Source organism: Rhea pennata, chromosome 13 (genome assembly GCF_028389875.1).
Source record: "Rhea pennata isolate bPtePen1 chromosome 13, bPtePen1.pri, whole genome shotgun sequence".
NCBI classification, from domain to species: domain Eukaryota; kingdom Metazoa; phylum Chordata; class Aves; order Rheiformes; family Rheidae; genus Rhea; species Rhea pennata.
In genome coordinates, this window is record NC_084675.1 from 17,591,034 (window position 1) to 17,606,988 (window position 15,955).

The window sequence follows — 15,955 nt, forward strand, 5'->3', positions numbered from 1 at the left end:
TTTGGTATAAAAACATTTTAATCATTTGTTAATTATAAGGGTATTAAAAATCAAGTAAACATGTTGTTGCAGGCTTCACTGGAAGGCAAAAGCTGTTTAATGCAGAACTGCAGTCTTAGTGCTTTCTTTTCCTGTTTTCTTGAAACGTGACCTCTATTCCACCTCCTTCGAGAACACGCTGGTACAAAAGGGCTTCTGCTTTTCCCCTCGGAAGCGCAGCACAGCCCACACCACTAAACGGAAGAGATCCCAGGGCAGCCACCTTCCCCTGTTCTCTTTTTAATGCCATTTTGCAAAGCCATATCCCTAGACTACAAGCTGTGTATGAAATTTCATCCTTTCAGTCGTTCTTAAAATAAAATTATGATTCTTTTGAACGCTAATAAACGAAGCGTGACTACGGGCTGACGAACCAAACGTTTAGCCGTTCCGTGAAACAACGGCGTGGCGCGTTCGATGTTTCCGTCATTTTTGCCAGCCGTCTTTCCTAGTTCGTCGCTGCCTCCTTTCTCTTTGCTCGATGCAAATAATTAATTATCAGCCGTGGTGACGGTTATTGAGGCTGTAACGGGACCGTCTCTTCTGCAAACGCGTTGTGCTTTGGAGCGACTGCGCGGTAGGTCTCTCCTGTGACGACGGGATCGGCGGACTCGGACGGGCCGAAGGCGTGACGGCGCGTAGGCGTGAAGCGCAGTGGCTTCAGGACGCGGGGGGCTGAGCACGGCCTCGTGCGGGGTCTCCTGGCGGGGCTCGGCTCTCGTGGACCGGCTTTTTCCCTGGGCCGGCTGGCCGCCGAGCAAGCAGCCTCCTGCAGCCCCGGTGGGAAGGGGCTCGGACCCGGTAGACGTGCGTGTCTAAAGGTCCAAAACAGAAATAAGTGGCGATTAAATTTGAGCCCATTTAATCCGCAGCCTTAGTTTTCCAGATTTTTTTATGGCTTTGTGTGGAAGTGTGCTCGTGCCTATAGACTTAACCTACTGGAGTTGTGTTGGTATCAGAAAATTGCAGATGAGCGTTTGCCCTTCCTCCCCCACGTCAGCGTCGTAGGGCCGAGACGGAGGCAGCGTCTGGTCGCGTTTGGATAGGAAGGGATAACTGAGACAAAGATGCGTCACGTGTTGTGCAGCCAAGTTTTTGTTTTCAGTCGGCTGGATTGCAAATAAAGGGATAAATATGCGTTGCCAGCAAATGGATTATTCTTCTGCTTTAAACACTGTGGGATCTTTCCCTTCTTCCACCAGGAGACCTCCAAGGTCGCCAAATTAAACCTTTCTACAATCCAAAAATTGAATCTTAGTACATCCATTTTCCTAATACGATTTCTGCAATACCTGTCGGTGCTGACAGTCTTGGTCGCATATCTCTATTGTGCTGTTCGGTTTTATTTGACAGTGCAGGATGGCATCAGCATGTATTGGAGGTAACATCTGAGCTGTGGCTGATCTCTTGGGACCGCTGTACTACTTTACCTCCTTGCCATCATAAATGGATGTTTCTGTCATTCCCTAACATTTCCTCCTGGGTTAGGCATCTTTCTTTAATTATTAATCAAAAGCAATGTAACAATCATTGCAAACAAATGTATCGCTGTAGTGAAGCCAGTATGTTAGGTGCGGTGTTCGTAGTATTAGTGGAACAAGATTTGGAGGTAAAGGTTGTGATCTTGTCTTTTTTGCACCTGCTTGATACATGAATTATTACGTGAGTCTGAGGATTGTAGTTCCCTGCTGCAAAAGGAGGAAAACAAGTGCAGCGGGCTAGCTGTCCCTGCAGCGTCCAGAAAGGCCGAGCGGCTTACGCAGAGCCGTGCCGGGGGTCTGTGCCTCGGCTAGCGCAAAAATGCCCTGACTTTGAACGCAACCATATGCTTCCCACTGGAAAGAAGAGAGCAGGGGTGTAGAAGTGTAAAATTCCGTAGCTTTTGGCTCGGGTTGGGACTAGTCTATGAAGTCCTGAAGGGAAGTCTAGATGCCACGAGCCTGTTCCTCCGTGCGCGCGGCGGCGCGGGGCGGCTTGCTTGCCGCGTCGCGTGCGCTCGCTCGCGCGGGTCTCGGCTCCGGCGCGGGGTGCTCGAGCAGCCCCCGGGAGACGCCTGCTTCGAGGTAAGGCTGCCTCGGCAGAGCCCCGGGTGCAGCAGCGCGGGCGCCCGCGGTGCCTCCCCTGCGGAGCGGCGGCGAGGGGCGAGGAGGAGCCGCGTCCCGCTGCGCAGCCTGCCCGGGCGCCGGGGCTCGGGGCTCCCCACGGCTCCCGCCCCCTCCCGCGCCAAAAAGACGGGATTTCCTCGGGAAAATACGCTACTCCTGACCTCAGAAATAGGGTATCGGTGTAAAAGGCATACGCTTTCACAGCAACAAAACTGCAGCGCTACGAGGCTAATAAAACGCCTGTGATCGAATCCGAACTGCTTGTCTCTGTGAGGCACTCATATAAAACATGAATTTAATACACTTTTCTTTGATAAAACTCTTATTAGGTGTCGGCATAGTCATCGTAGACAGTGTTGCCATCTTAAATATCGGGTTGAGGGTAATTTATTGACTCCTGCAAATCAGCATTCTATTGAAGGTATTTATTAAGCTCTAAAATAAATTATACATATTTCATCATGTGCATTATATATGGGTACAGTGCATTGCATTGCAGTGTGTAATTTTTTCCTCTTGAACTTCTAGCAAGTATCCATTTTTACTGAAGTAAATGCCTAACCTCAAGTCAGGCTGTCTATTTTAACATTAATGTAAGTATATACAAACTATTGAAGAAAGCCTGCTAGCATATGAACTTTAGTTTTTATTTGCACCCACTAAGATGTCGCAAATGTTCCATCTCCTTCAACAATCCTATTGCTATTACAATAATACGAATATGTGCACTTATTAAAAAATCAGTTGTGAAGCTCAGTCCCCCTTCAAGAGGTGCTGAATGTAGTTGCTAAGCCTGGAAATTAATAGGGTCCTTGGTTCCAGTTAACCTCGTGTCTTCCTTGTAGGAAACAGAGCTCAAACTCTCCAAAGCAATGAAAACTGCTAGATGTGCAGCTGATACGGAAATGAAATTTGTATGAATTCTTATTTAGGCTGATTTGAAAAATCTGTACATTGAAATACTAGCATGATTCCAAATTCTGACTTTCTACTCCCGGAAAAGAAGTGAGCTGTGCTGTTTTATGAAAGGATTTCATTCTATAATGTGTGTGATTTGGAAAGGATTTCTTCCTTCAGTGCTAGTGCACTCAGAATATAATCACTGCATGATAATGAGGCAGAGATCAAGGTTCCAGTTCTTTATCTCTTGCTCAGTGTCATTTAGAGGATTCAGCCTCTCTGCTTTTGAAAATGTGTGACCTCAGCCTGGCTCGCTCTCTTCTTGCAGGACTAAATCTAAGCTAACTGTGCCAGTCTTGAGAGCAGCGGAACGAGAACCAGGTGATGTTTGTAAAGGTTTAGGGAGCCCCGGACTATTAAAAGGGTATTTAAACAAATAAGAACAGTGATGCTAGCTTCTAAGATTATCCCAACTACATTTTCTTGATTTTATCTTGATGTGACTCAAAAATAAATTTGTGATAGTCATGTGGGAATTAACAGCAATTTATAGATAAATTGAAGCTATCTCTAAGAGAAGGAATCTGATAAACTTCTTCTAAACTATTAGCTGGATCTGTCTTTAATATGCTTCCTATATAATGTACCTAAATGTTATCTTGAAAGTATTTTTAAACTGCAATATTAAATATGAATTGAATATTTGAATATTTTATTGATGATTAAAAAAAGAAAAAGCCTTCTAGGGTTCGTGGAAATAGGCATTTCTCTGTATAACAAGACGGTGATTTTTTTTTTTTTTAAAAAAAAGCCTAGTTTGTGGGTGCTACATGCATTTCAGTGAACAAACCCTTGAGTTATTTTTATTTGCATAAAACATGAAAGATGCGAACTACTGCAACTAAACTCATGCCAATAGTCAGCATCCAAATTACAAATGCCCTTAATAGGCCCCTCAGTCTCAGATTCACAAGAGACATTCCCCTCTGATGCCATCAAAAGCATGCGGAAAACCACGTTACCTTCTCAGCCACATTGTGGGATTTTTAAACTTCTGGATTTTCCATGGGATACATGGAACTCTGGTATAAATCAGCAATTGCATTTGCAAGCATTAGAAGGAAGAGAAACTGAGGTTGGCCCTTCTGGTACCTGCTAGGGCTTTGGTGTGGTGGCAGGACGGACATGGGTGAAATCCACTGCACAAAGTGGTGAATCCTGTAGAACTGAGGGTAAAACGCAGAGGAATGCTAATAAAAAGCTCAGTTTCAAAGCTGGGTGCTCAGAATCAGATGCTTGCTTCTGAGTTTGAGCAAACTGGCATTTAAATGTAGAAAATGCCTATTTCTAAGCCTAAATAAATGCTTGATCTCACTAAGAGGAAGAGGATTGCGGTAGGTGGAAACGTCCCTCCCAACTGCTGGGATGTTTCCCACACCTTTGCCTTTGCTCTTTGAAGGAGACCGTGAGGGGCATTCCTTGCTCGGGGTAAATCTGAATTTAAAACTCAGATTTTACAATAAGAATCTAATGAATTGCAGGGCGCATCTCTTTACTCAGAAAAAGAGTGCGGGAACGTGAGCAGTCTTGGACTATATGTAAATTGTTTCATTGTACCTGCTAAATATAACATGAAAAACTTGAGACTTACAAAATGTCGCCTGCTCTTATCGAGCTTCGAAGAGATTACCTCTTAACAGAAGTTTCATTTTCATTTCCTCCAACATTTACTGAAGTGAACGAGGGCCGTGACTCCTTTATTTCCTAATCCGAGCCAGCAACTTGCTTTTTTCTGTGTTTTGTGTCATTTCATATGACATTGCATCAAGGCAATTCAGTCCTGCATGCAGTTGAACCAAAAGCAATTTAAGTCAAAAATGGACAAATATGGATGTCATTTATAAAGCTTGTTCAAAGGTCTTTGACACAGCTCAAAGCCTGCGCACTTTGGAGGTGCAGCAAGGTTTTTCTGCTCTTATTTCTGAAGCCAAACTGGGGAGTTTTATTAGAACGAGGAGCAGGCAATACTTTGTACTTGGAGCAATCCTTCCTTAAACAAAAAGAGTGTTCCCATTTTTATTATTTATGGAAATTTTTTAGAAGAAAAATAGAGGACTCAATAGAAAAACAACGATAGTGGTGTTAGTGGAGCTGCCTTGCAGGTTAAAAGCCAAACACCTTGTGGTACAGTGCACTGAACGCCAAAAACTTGTCCAGGACACAAAGTTGGGGTATGATTGTGGAAGTAAGTTACATGATGCTTAAAGATGCTTAAAAACATTTCTTTTGCTTGAGTACCAAAGAGTTTCTCTGAGGGAGTAGTTCAGTAGCGATCTTCAAATAAAATAATAGTTACAAATATCCAACATACAAATGTATCTTCATGTAGAAAGAAGTTTTTTTTTCTCTCCTCCTCTGCCTTAAGCATTCAGCCGAGAGGATTTACCTATCTCTTGCTTGCGATCTCAAGAAACACTTGGAATTGTCTACAAATGTATTTCTTTAGTTTTCTTTTGATTAGAGTATGTTTTGAAACACTCAGATGTCCTAATACGAAAATTGAGCAGATGGATACAGCATTCAGACGTGTATCCCCGCAGCTGCAGATATTGCCCCCTCCTTGCCCTCCGCCTTCATGACTTGTCCCTTCCCCTGGAACCAGGGGGACTGTTAATGCTTTTGTAATAAATGTTATTTTGTTAATTGAAGTGTGTTCAAAAGCACCAGCACATATTTATTACTCATAAAAAATACTCTGTTTCTGTTTGTTGTCTTGGCAGTAAGGGTCATGGCAAAAGTGCCATGAGAACTGTTTGTCATTAAGAAAGTATAAGAGAGCAAATGAAAGGACAGTTTATAGATAAATTTATTGTAACATGTATGCTGTACTTTCCAAAAAATACAGTAATTAAAATATTGCTGCTCTGTTGGTAAAAACAGGTTTAAGGACCTTGTTAATGTTTTGCTAATTAATTAAGAAACTTATTTTAATATCAGAATAACATCATCGTGCCTTCTCGAAGCAATTAAAGTGGTGAATTACTTGCATCCCCTGACATTTTATCTTTATTCTAGATCTTTTGCTATGCTCTTTTCCAAATAGTAAATATATTCAATAAATGTATCTGATAACATGTAAGTAGTTTTATAGAAGATAGTGAGATACACAATGCGGATAAAGATGGCAGAGATTACATCTAGTGGATATTACATTTACTTGATAACTGTAGTGTGTGATGGTTGCTTGCTGCAGATTTCAAAGGGCTCTGAAAGCTTGATGAACTGATAGGCACCGCGGAGAGAGCGCGCTGTGTCCCAAGCCTCCTTAATTCTCGCAGTTACCTCGGGAACAAAACCTGGTTTAAGCGTGCGCAGCAGCAGAGCTAAACACTTGGAGGGAAAGATGACAGTATATCTAATCCAATTCTACCTGTCCACGAAGTGGGAGCTGTAGCCACTGTTTAATATGATATGAATAATGGAAACCGGTTTGTAAGCAAGTGGTTTCTGGCAACCGCTTGCAGGGTGTTAGGTTCTTACCAAAAAAAAAAAAAAAAAAAAAAAAAAGACCAGCCTGACCTACCTCTGCAGTGTTTAAGACCTTCTCACACGCAGAAACAGTAATAGCAGTGGAAACGTGCTCCACAGCTATTGCAACTTTCAGTTCCCCTGCGGGGACGAGCGCGGCGGTGGCCGCGGGCGCTGCCCGAGCGGGAGGCGTGGGGCAGGCTCGAAAGGTTAAATTCTGCCCCGAGCGGCGCGGAAGGGGCCGCGTACCCCCGCCCGGGCTCCCCTCGCCGTCGCCCGCGCCGGGGCGCTCGGGAGGACGCAGCCCGGGGAAGGGCGACCTGCTGCGCTTCTGGAGCGCGCTTGGGTGAAATATCTCTCAGCGCTGAGCAAACGCTGCAAGTAACGAATCTATTTAATGGAGTGTATTATTTTATTATAGCTGGTTGCTGTAATAAGCAGTTAAAGCATGATAAACAAAAGCAGCAGAAATGTGATGTACTAGGAGATCAGATCCGTTTCCCTTATATTTGTTTTGTCAAGTTGCATTCATCTGCTTTCTGGTTTCTTTGGTGGGCGATCACCAAGGCGTGAAATAGCTGCCTTCCCACGTTAGCAAGCCATGTAAATTCTGCTTTGGGAATGAGCTTATTTCAGACAGCATTCCTAATCATAGTGCATTAGCAGCCCTTGTGTGCGGACGAGCACGTGAATTAAATGTTTTAATTCATAGGGATGACATAATTGCAGTAATTTACTAACCTGTGACCTGGATGAAGCTTAGCATATGAAGTAATGATAAAAAGTCATAAATGTGTTACGAAGTTGGCATATCAAAGTAATTGAGAAAAGAAAATAACGTGACGCTCAGATTGTTGATGCAAATGAGCATAGCATTAATGATGCTCTGAACAAAAGGCTGGCAAATGCCTTTAAATCAAGAATTCTTCTAGTGCCAAGAGCAAAATGTTTTTTTTTTTTTGTGTTGGAGTTTACTGGTCTTTCTATATTTTCTATTTGTATAGGTTGACTGAATTTTTTTTCCTCTCGAGCTGTATCCTAGTAATGTTATTGCTGTCCACCACACTTCTAATGGCAGAGTAACACTGAAAGCGTAATTACATTTCCTAATTACGTGTAATTAAGCAAAGCCCAGATGATGTATTCAATGAGCTCTTGGAATAGCCAAGGGTCAAGGACTTTTGGAATTTTGTAGCATTTTTCTAAATAAGCACATTATGCTGTTTAAGCCAAGATACAGTTTTGAGCAGTCTGTTCTGTAAACCTGCTTAACTGCTAAAATATATAGTATTCATTTATTTAGCTGAGTAAGGATATAGTTGAGATTTCCTCCTGCCCGTTTTTAGATTTGTCGTACTTAACCCAGGAAAAGGGACTTTAAATTCAGCACCGTAATGTTCTGCATGCTGACAAGCTAAGTGATATTTATTTTTTCAAACCTTAATCCTTTTGAAACATGGAGAAATAAATACATCCTCTTATCTAGCATATGCCTGAGACTGGAAATAAATTCTTATTTTCTTGTAGGCCTGTACCAGTGGTCTACAATGAATAATTTGGGCAGTCTCACTGAATATAATAGGAAGAGCTTCTCTATTACCAGTGATAATTATAAAGCTCATAATGGGAAACCTCCAAAGCTCTACCATCAATCAAGGAAAATAAACAATGGAAGATGATAGGTATATAGAAGTGAAAATGGCAAAACCACATATGGAAATGCAATAGTTTCTGCAAGGTTATAAATCATGGGAGAGTCATAATTTTAAACGTAATTAATATTCTCAGATTAAAACATAACTTTCTGAGGTATTTAGCGGATATTTTTACAGTCAGGAACTGGATGAGTCAGAGCGTTAGTAATGGGATTAAGGAGACTTTCACTTCTAGAGCGTTAGGTCAAATATGATCCAAGTCTGCAGTGCCTGAAAGTTATCATTTCACAGCTGTGCAGCGGCCTTTGTGAAAAGATTTGTTGATTTTGGTCTAGACCCCAGCAGGCAAGAGTCCGTGGCCCCAAAGCAGCCATGCTGTAAGCAGTTTTGCTCCCCGCGAAAATAAAAGAAGCTGGCCTCCGGTGTCTCAGGCTTGAGCTTTGAAGAGCACGAGCGCCTCCTTGCACATCCTATTTGTTGAGCTCCTGCTGCAGGAGAAGCCGGGCCGGCGGGGAAGGGGCTGCCCGCTCGCTCCCCGCAGGCGCGGGTGCCGCTGTGTGGGCGAAGTGTCATTTCCTGCACGTTTCGATCTTCCTGTCTCATGAACGCCTGTTCTGGAAACCAAAGGCAAAGATGAAACGAAGACCTGCAGAGCTCTCCTTAGCATCTAAATTCCCACCCATGCACCTCTAGCAGAGGTTGGGAAGGACTAGCCCCAGGGGTGGAGATGTTGCAGCCCACTGCCTATCAATTAAGCTAGGCTTAACTATCTACTCCAGTACAAGTGCTGAAGTTTAGTAAGTAAATAATCTATATATTTGATATATGTATACATGTATAGATACACGCTCCATTGAATGCCCTTGGCTTTTTTGACAGAGCAGCGTTGGAGCCTTTGCGCTCCACGCACGGTGCCAGCCCGCCCCAAAGCATGGCAGCGTTATTCTCCTGTAGCTGCACAGTACTGAATATTTCCTGGAAATGTTTTGCTCTGGTATTGGAAGGCTACAAGAAGGAAAGAAGCACGAAACTTCGGTGAGCAGGTTCAGCCCTCGCCAGCGCGTTCCGGTTGCAGCAACTGGTTTCCTGTTAGGTGTTTCATTGCGCCCGAGACCGAGCGGTGCTAATTGCGCAAAAGAAACGATACCGCTAATGAACAGGTCGCTATGCCTGCAGCAACAGATGAGCCATAAATGTGAGAAGATCTGCAACAGATACAGGAGTTCTTCCTAAAAATACGTTTCAACGGATTTACGGCGTTCATGCATAGTTAAAAGCGCTGCGGTGTGTGTTATATATATTCAGACTTTCAGTCCCGATGCTTTCCTGAAAAGAATATCCGGGGTTGTTGTAAGGATTAGATGTCCCGTGGGAGATAAAAACACCGGAGAATGGGAGGACAATGAAATGTTAGCCTTGCAAGCAAACAGATGTAGCGTAATAAGTCAATACGTGCTGAGGACCAGCGTGCGCAAAAGGCGACTGGTGCTTGCAGCTGGGCAGAGGCCAGCGTGGAAGCGGAGCTCCTGCAGGACCCGGCTTATGAAAGAAACATCAGGTATCCGACGCTGCAGCAACGGACACGAGTGAGAAGGAAGTTCTGTTCAGAGATCTTTACTTCCGTCTTAAAATATTCATATGGTTAATATTTAAGTTTCAGAAAAGTGTGGCCAGCGAGAGAAAGTTCTTCTAAATGATCCCATTTCCGCTAATGTAACAATCTAATGAAAACTTTAATGCTTATGTTTGCATAATTTCCATCCGTTTTTTGCTCTTCTGATTATTAAAATTGCTCATTGAAGGAGTGTCTTTTGTTTTGTTTGATTTGAGCTTTCCCTTTGCTAAAAGTTGTAATAGATATGAGAAAATGCATTTAACAGACATGGTCTCAGGACTGGTTAGCTAAACGGTGCTGCAAGTACTCCCAATTTTTCCCTTTGTTCTTCTACATATGTTTAAAGATATTTCTGTTAATTTACAATTTGAAAGGTGGGTGAGGAGCTGAGAGTTTGAAAAATAGATTACTGTCTTCATTAATACAGGTTTGACCTACAAAGTCTTCACGTACTTAATGATTAAAAACCAAAGTACTAAATAATAAATTATAAGAATTTATAGGAGTCATCATCTTGAAATTAGCTTACTGAATGTTCTTATCATAATAAATCTGAGTGGGTGTCTAATTTAGTGTTAGCTGACTAAAATTATATGTTGCAGTCAGATAAAAAAAAAAAAGAAAAGAAACTTTTGTTTCAAGACAAATGGTATGAATTTAATCAAAAGTAACCTGAAAGGCAACCGTATTTTGTTGTGTCTACTTTGCAGAAACTTTGGCAAAACTGGTTCTGGTAGAACGAAGATCGATTCCAATTTGTGATTCTGGCAGACAATAAAATTTCCTCTAGCGATTCAGTGATGTTTATGGTAACGCTTTCCTTACGGATACAGCCGGTCAGAAACCCAGGAAATGAATGACAAAATATCTACTGTGTCTTTATACAATATAAGTATAGCAGAAGTGTTTGCCAAGATCTTCTTGTGTGATTGTAGATAATTGCTCTCTTCCCTGTTTAGCTCTTGCTGTTAGAAAAGATGGTTTTCAGTTCGGTTAAAATATACTTCTCTTTACGTAAGAATAGGAAACCACACACGTAGACCATAAAAATTTCAGAGCTGCTGAGCTGCTTCCAGAATTCGTCTACTGGGATGCCTCGAAGGAAGGGGAAAGAAAGAAGAGCAAGCATGAACTTCGGAGGCAGTCCTAAGCAACGTTTTGCCCAGTGCAGGCAGTGGAAGGTGTAGTCCCGAGCACGTTTTCGGGAGAGTCGTTGGGAGCTTTTCCCAGTAGGCCAAAACAAGTGGCTGTGGCCAGTATAGGGCTTGTCTTTACATACAGTCACTACCCTTGTTGACATGCTTGGGACCAATGGAATGAAGGACTCGGAGCCCAGTTTGTAGATGGGCCCTAAAATCACAGGAAAATGGCTTCACAAGGGAAATTTCGCACTGCAGTTGATGATAAACAGGGAGGCAAGAGCTGTAGAAAGCAATCAGGTTCTGCTTTATCCTTTCACTTTGCCTCAGTCCCTCATGCAGTATCTAATTAATTAGGGGGAAATATGCCTTCCAGAAAAGAAGAAAATACCCCTGGGATTTTCACCAGGAAGTCATAGCTCTTGTGGTTAAAAGGGAAAAGATTTGTTGTTGTTGTTTTAAGTATTAAAAATTTAAAATGTAATTCACTAGCACTTCATTTTTATCATTAGTACCAATTCTGCAGTGCTAAATGCTGTTGATAATATTTAAGCCTCTTTATGTAAACATAATTTCTGATCACAGATTCCTAATCAGAACTAGAAAAATCATGTGCCTCCGTCATTTTCTCGCAGAGAACTCCTGAAGATCAGATTCATCTCCGAGAGTGCTGATTAGTTTGGTTTCATTACCTCATTTCAGAGTGTTGAAACGCCGAAGGAAGGCCGAGCAACGCGGAGCGTGCGCCGACGAAAATCAGGCGCCTCGCGGGAGGAGCAGCGCTCGGGGCGCCCGCTTCGTCGAAAGCCCGCGCCCGGGCGATGCCGCGCCGCGGCGGCCCGCGCGCTCCCGGGCCGGAGCGGCCTGCTCGGGGCGCCCCGGCCGCGGGCCCGTCCCCAGCGCCCCGCTCGCCGCTCGGGCTCCCAAACCGGGCGCGGCTGAGGCGATTCACTGCGTAGCCGCCGTTGAATTTGGGGAAGAAGACGCTCCTGAAATGATTGCCGTTAGCCTAATCGTCAGCAACCCCATCCAGTTCTCGTGGAAATCAGTTAAAACCTCTCATTGATTTTAGCGGGAGTGAGGGTGGGCCCTGTTCTTGGTTGATCCTGGGCTTGTTTTCTGTCTTGGATGATAATCTTGATGACGGGTATTTGCATAGTTGCGGCGTCCTTGGGACGCGCGCCTGCGGCGCGGGCAGCTCCGCAGCGGCGCGGGCAGGGACGGCGCGCGCTGCAGGACGGTCCCCGGTGCCCTCTGCACGGTCCGCGCGTGGTCTCGGGGCGCAGCCGGCGTCGGCTTCGTCGCGGGGACGAGCGCCGGCAGCCCGTGGCAGCCCCGGCGCGTGCGCGGCTCGCTGGTGGGCTGTGGAAACTCTGGGTGAAGGCTGGGTTTGTGCAGGGTTGATCGTGGTGCGCAGGGACGTTTCTGAGTGCTAAGATATAACCCGGGTGTGTATAAAGAGAGTCAATACAATGTTTAGTGAATGGGCATAATACTCCCTTTTTAAGAGCTCTTGGTTTTGTAATGGAAGATTTGTAGTGTGCTGATTTGTTTAGCACTTTTTTCGAGTATCGTTAGCGTTACTAATGTGTGTGCTGCTCCTACAGGCTTGACTCAGCGCTTGCGGTGGGTTCCGGGTCTCTTGCCACCGCTCCGCAGCTGCGTGGCTGCGGAACAATGCAAGGTCGTTTTTATGTCACATATGTAGAAATAACAGAAATTGCATTCGGTCTGAATTAACATGATGTCCCCTAAGATTTCACGGCGAAAAAACAAACAAACCTCAGCATGCTCCATTAACACCAGAATTCAGGGACAACCTCCAGCCCGGGCTCCACCACTGCTTGATTAAAGACCTGGTCGGTGAGAACTACCTGCACTATGGTGCTTTATTTTTTTTTTCCCTTCCCATAATCCTTTTGTCACAAGTCAGTTATTTCATGAAAATAATCAAATGAATTGTTTATTCTCCTGCTTTGTTTTAATAAGTCTGTTATTTAAGATAAAACTGCTGACTTCGTACTTTGTGATGCTTTCAAAGATGCAAATAGGAAAAAGAAAACGTAATTAGCATTAAGCACCATCAACTCTCTTTGTAATAAAGTGAAGTTTGTTTTCCTTCTCCCTGCAACTTGTTGAGGTTGCAAGTTCCATGTAACTCTGGGCATTTACGGAATTTCCTTGGGATTCAGCTGGGCCACCGAGAACAGGCAGGGAAAGACCAAGCGACTGTGTGCGTTTCCCAGATCCATTACACTTTGCACCCGGGTCTATAGAGCAAATCAGCTAGCACTTCTGTGAAATTAGAGAAATGATAGATTTTTTCATCTTTAACAGGAATTAATGACTGAGCAGATAAAGTAGGGGAGGGAAGATCAATTGCTGTTCTGATTAAATAAAAGCTTGTAGTTCAGAAATATAAAACGTACAGTCCGGTGGCTAGGCAGCTTGTTGTTATGTTGGGGCTTTTTTTTTTCCACATCAGTGATATTCTTCAGTCCTGCAAGTTAGTAAAACCAAGACCACTTGCCATAGCTATAAGCTATCAATAAAAATTAATGTACCAGAGGGAATTGAAAGGAAAAAAATGTACTTAAGCGTTCAGGGCCATCGAGCCACCCATGCATCCTCTGCGAGTGTATTCTGGCGATGGAGCTGTTATTGTTGCCATGGGCTGCCATTTAATGTTATTTTCCTAAGTAAATGCTTCTGTGCTCTGATCAAGGACATTGGCAGTAAACCAAGACACAGTCTTCAGAAAAAGATGGTGCTGAGTGGTATTGAATACTGTTGAACCAGAGCTGGTATCAGAGCATATCTAAAGGCCCTCTCTTTTGAAAGTCGGTTCAAACGGAGGTTTAAAACCCTTTCAAGAAGGGAAGAATGCGTTCTTTTCCTCTTTTTTTATTTTTTTCTGATTTTTTTTTCCTCCTAAGAATGACAAGAGGAATTTGAAAAGAAAAATCACTGTGGCTGTGTCCACTCTAGCTTGTGCATTCTAACTGAGGAGAATGGGCAATTCGATGATGAAAACAAAATCCCTAAAAAAAAAAGTATATGTTTGTGGGACAGCCTTCTGCATTTGTCCCTACATGAGAAGTCAAACTCCTTTCCAGCATGGCTAGACTGAGGGCTGTGGTGCTCAGGGCACCCTATTGCCTACATCCCCCTAGTAATTTTGGAGGGGAGGGCATTCTTGGCTCTATATCCAGCTCTGAATGCTGATACTATTGCTGCATTCATGTAAAATAGAGTGAAAAGGGGTGTATATTAATCCCCAGGGTAACAGTATTGAAGCAGAAGATTTTCCACTGAGGAGAACTAATATTTATAGTGTCCTCTGGTTGTTTTGGCTAAAATGCTGACTGTACTGTGTTTGCAGATCAGGAGGGCACATTTTAAGAAGGAGAGCTGCGATGTCATCCCCTGTGACAGCGGAACCCCTGCAGGCTGAAGTAAAAGAGAAAAAAAGGGATATGGAAGGGTTTCCATTTGCTACAACTTGTATATGGGAGCTGTAAGGGCTTATGCAGAAATGAAGGTCGGTAATAAGTAAGTGATCCTCTTGGCTTATTTTGCCATCACTCTGCAATCTCCATTTCTTCGTCAGGATGACTATTGTATTAAATTGTTACATTTGATTCATTTATAGTTAAAGCAATAAAATGACATTTATTCCAATAAAGTGCTAAAGGCAGAGTCCATGCCCCAGGAGCCTGAAACCATCAATTTAGCTGTGGTGCAATCAGTGGTTGCAGTGCAGACCGCTTTGGGATGTGCAGGGAAGAGAAATGGGATCGCCGCATCCCGTTTACCTGCGTGTGCTGACGAAAGCTTGTGCTTGTTGCTGCAGGCCTGGGCCGTGCACAAAAACACCTGGGTGAAATCCCTGGGGGCATTTATTTTTTAAATTGAGTTCCATTTGCCCAGAACTTGGTGAGGAAGAAAAAGTGGATATTGGAAATGAAGTGGTTGACTGGCTCTTTGGTAGCTGTTATTGATAATGTATAGGCAGTCATGCTTACTTGAAAAACATGCAGGGAAAAATATCTGAGCCGCTCTTCAGGGTTATTTGGCACTTGAAGGTCCCCGTCACCTTCCAATCCAGTAGCCCCCCTTGCCTTTTAATGCTGCCTTTTGGTGTTCATCCTAAGGACGGCTGCAGCGGGGTGGGCGGGGGTTCAAGCCCAGTTAGGGAACTTCCTCTGACTGATGGCAATAGCAGGAGCCTAAGGAAGAGCAGGAGCCTCCGGTCACTTACATTAACCAGTCAGTTTTAGACTCTGGTGAACTTTTAGCATCCACAGTGTCCTGCGATGGGGTTTAGCCATGTTGCTTCATAATGCATAAAAAATGAGAGACTTCTTTTGCTTGTTTGAACCTGGAAGCTGCTGGTGTTATTTGCTGACTCCTAGTTCTGGTGTTGATGGAGACGATGAACTGCCTTTCCCTGCTCATCTTCTTCCAGTTGTTCAGGTTTTTACATACTTAAGTGTGTCACGACTCAACTGGCTCTGTGAGGAGGAAGAACTAGAATTTAGTTGTGTACAGAAATTATTTCATAATAGTGATTGGCTTTATCACCCTTCTCTAACCATTCCAGAGTTATATCCTTTTTTTTTTTTTTTTTTTTTTTTTTTAAAGATGGGGTAACCAGAACTTCACACAGTTTTCAAGATGCACATGGCTCATCAATTCATACCATGATGTCTTCTGTTTCCTTTTCGGCTTCTTTCCTAGTAATCCCTAGCTTTCTATTTCTTTTTTCTCTTTAATTACTACTGAGCACTGAGCTGACGTTTTCACAGTGCTATGGTACAACCCAAGATCTTGTTCTTGCATGCTAAGAGTAAGTTTGGTGCAGGCATGTGAAGTTGGATTTGTTTTTTCCCATGTGCAGCACTTGACATTCATCTACATTTAATTTCATCTGCCCTTTTATTGCCCGGTTGCTGAGCCTCGTAAGGTCTCTCT

General features: G+C 43.6%; 1 protein-coding gene across 1 annotated transcript in view; it reads left to right on the plus strand.

The window, feature by feature from the left end:
• WWOX (WW domain containing oxidoreductase) overlaps nt 1-15,955 on the plus strand; it is a 496,680-nt gene that overhangs the window by 307,469 nt on the left and 173,256 nt on the right. The window lies entirely within an intron of this gene.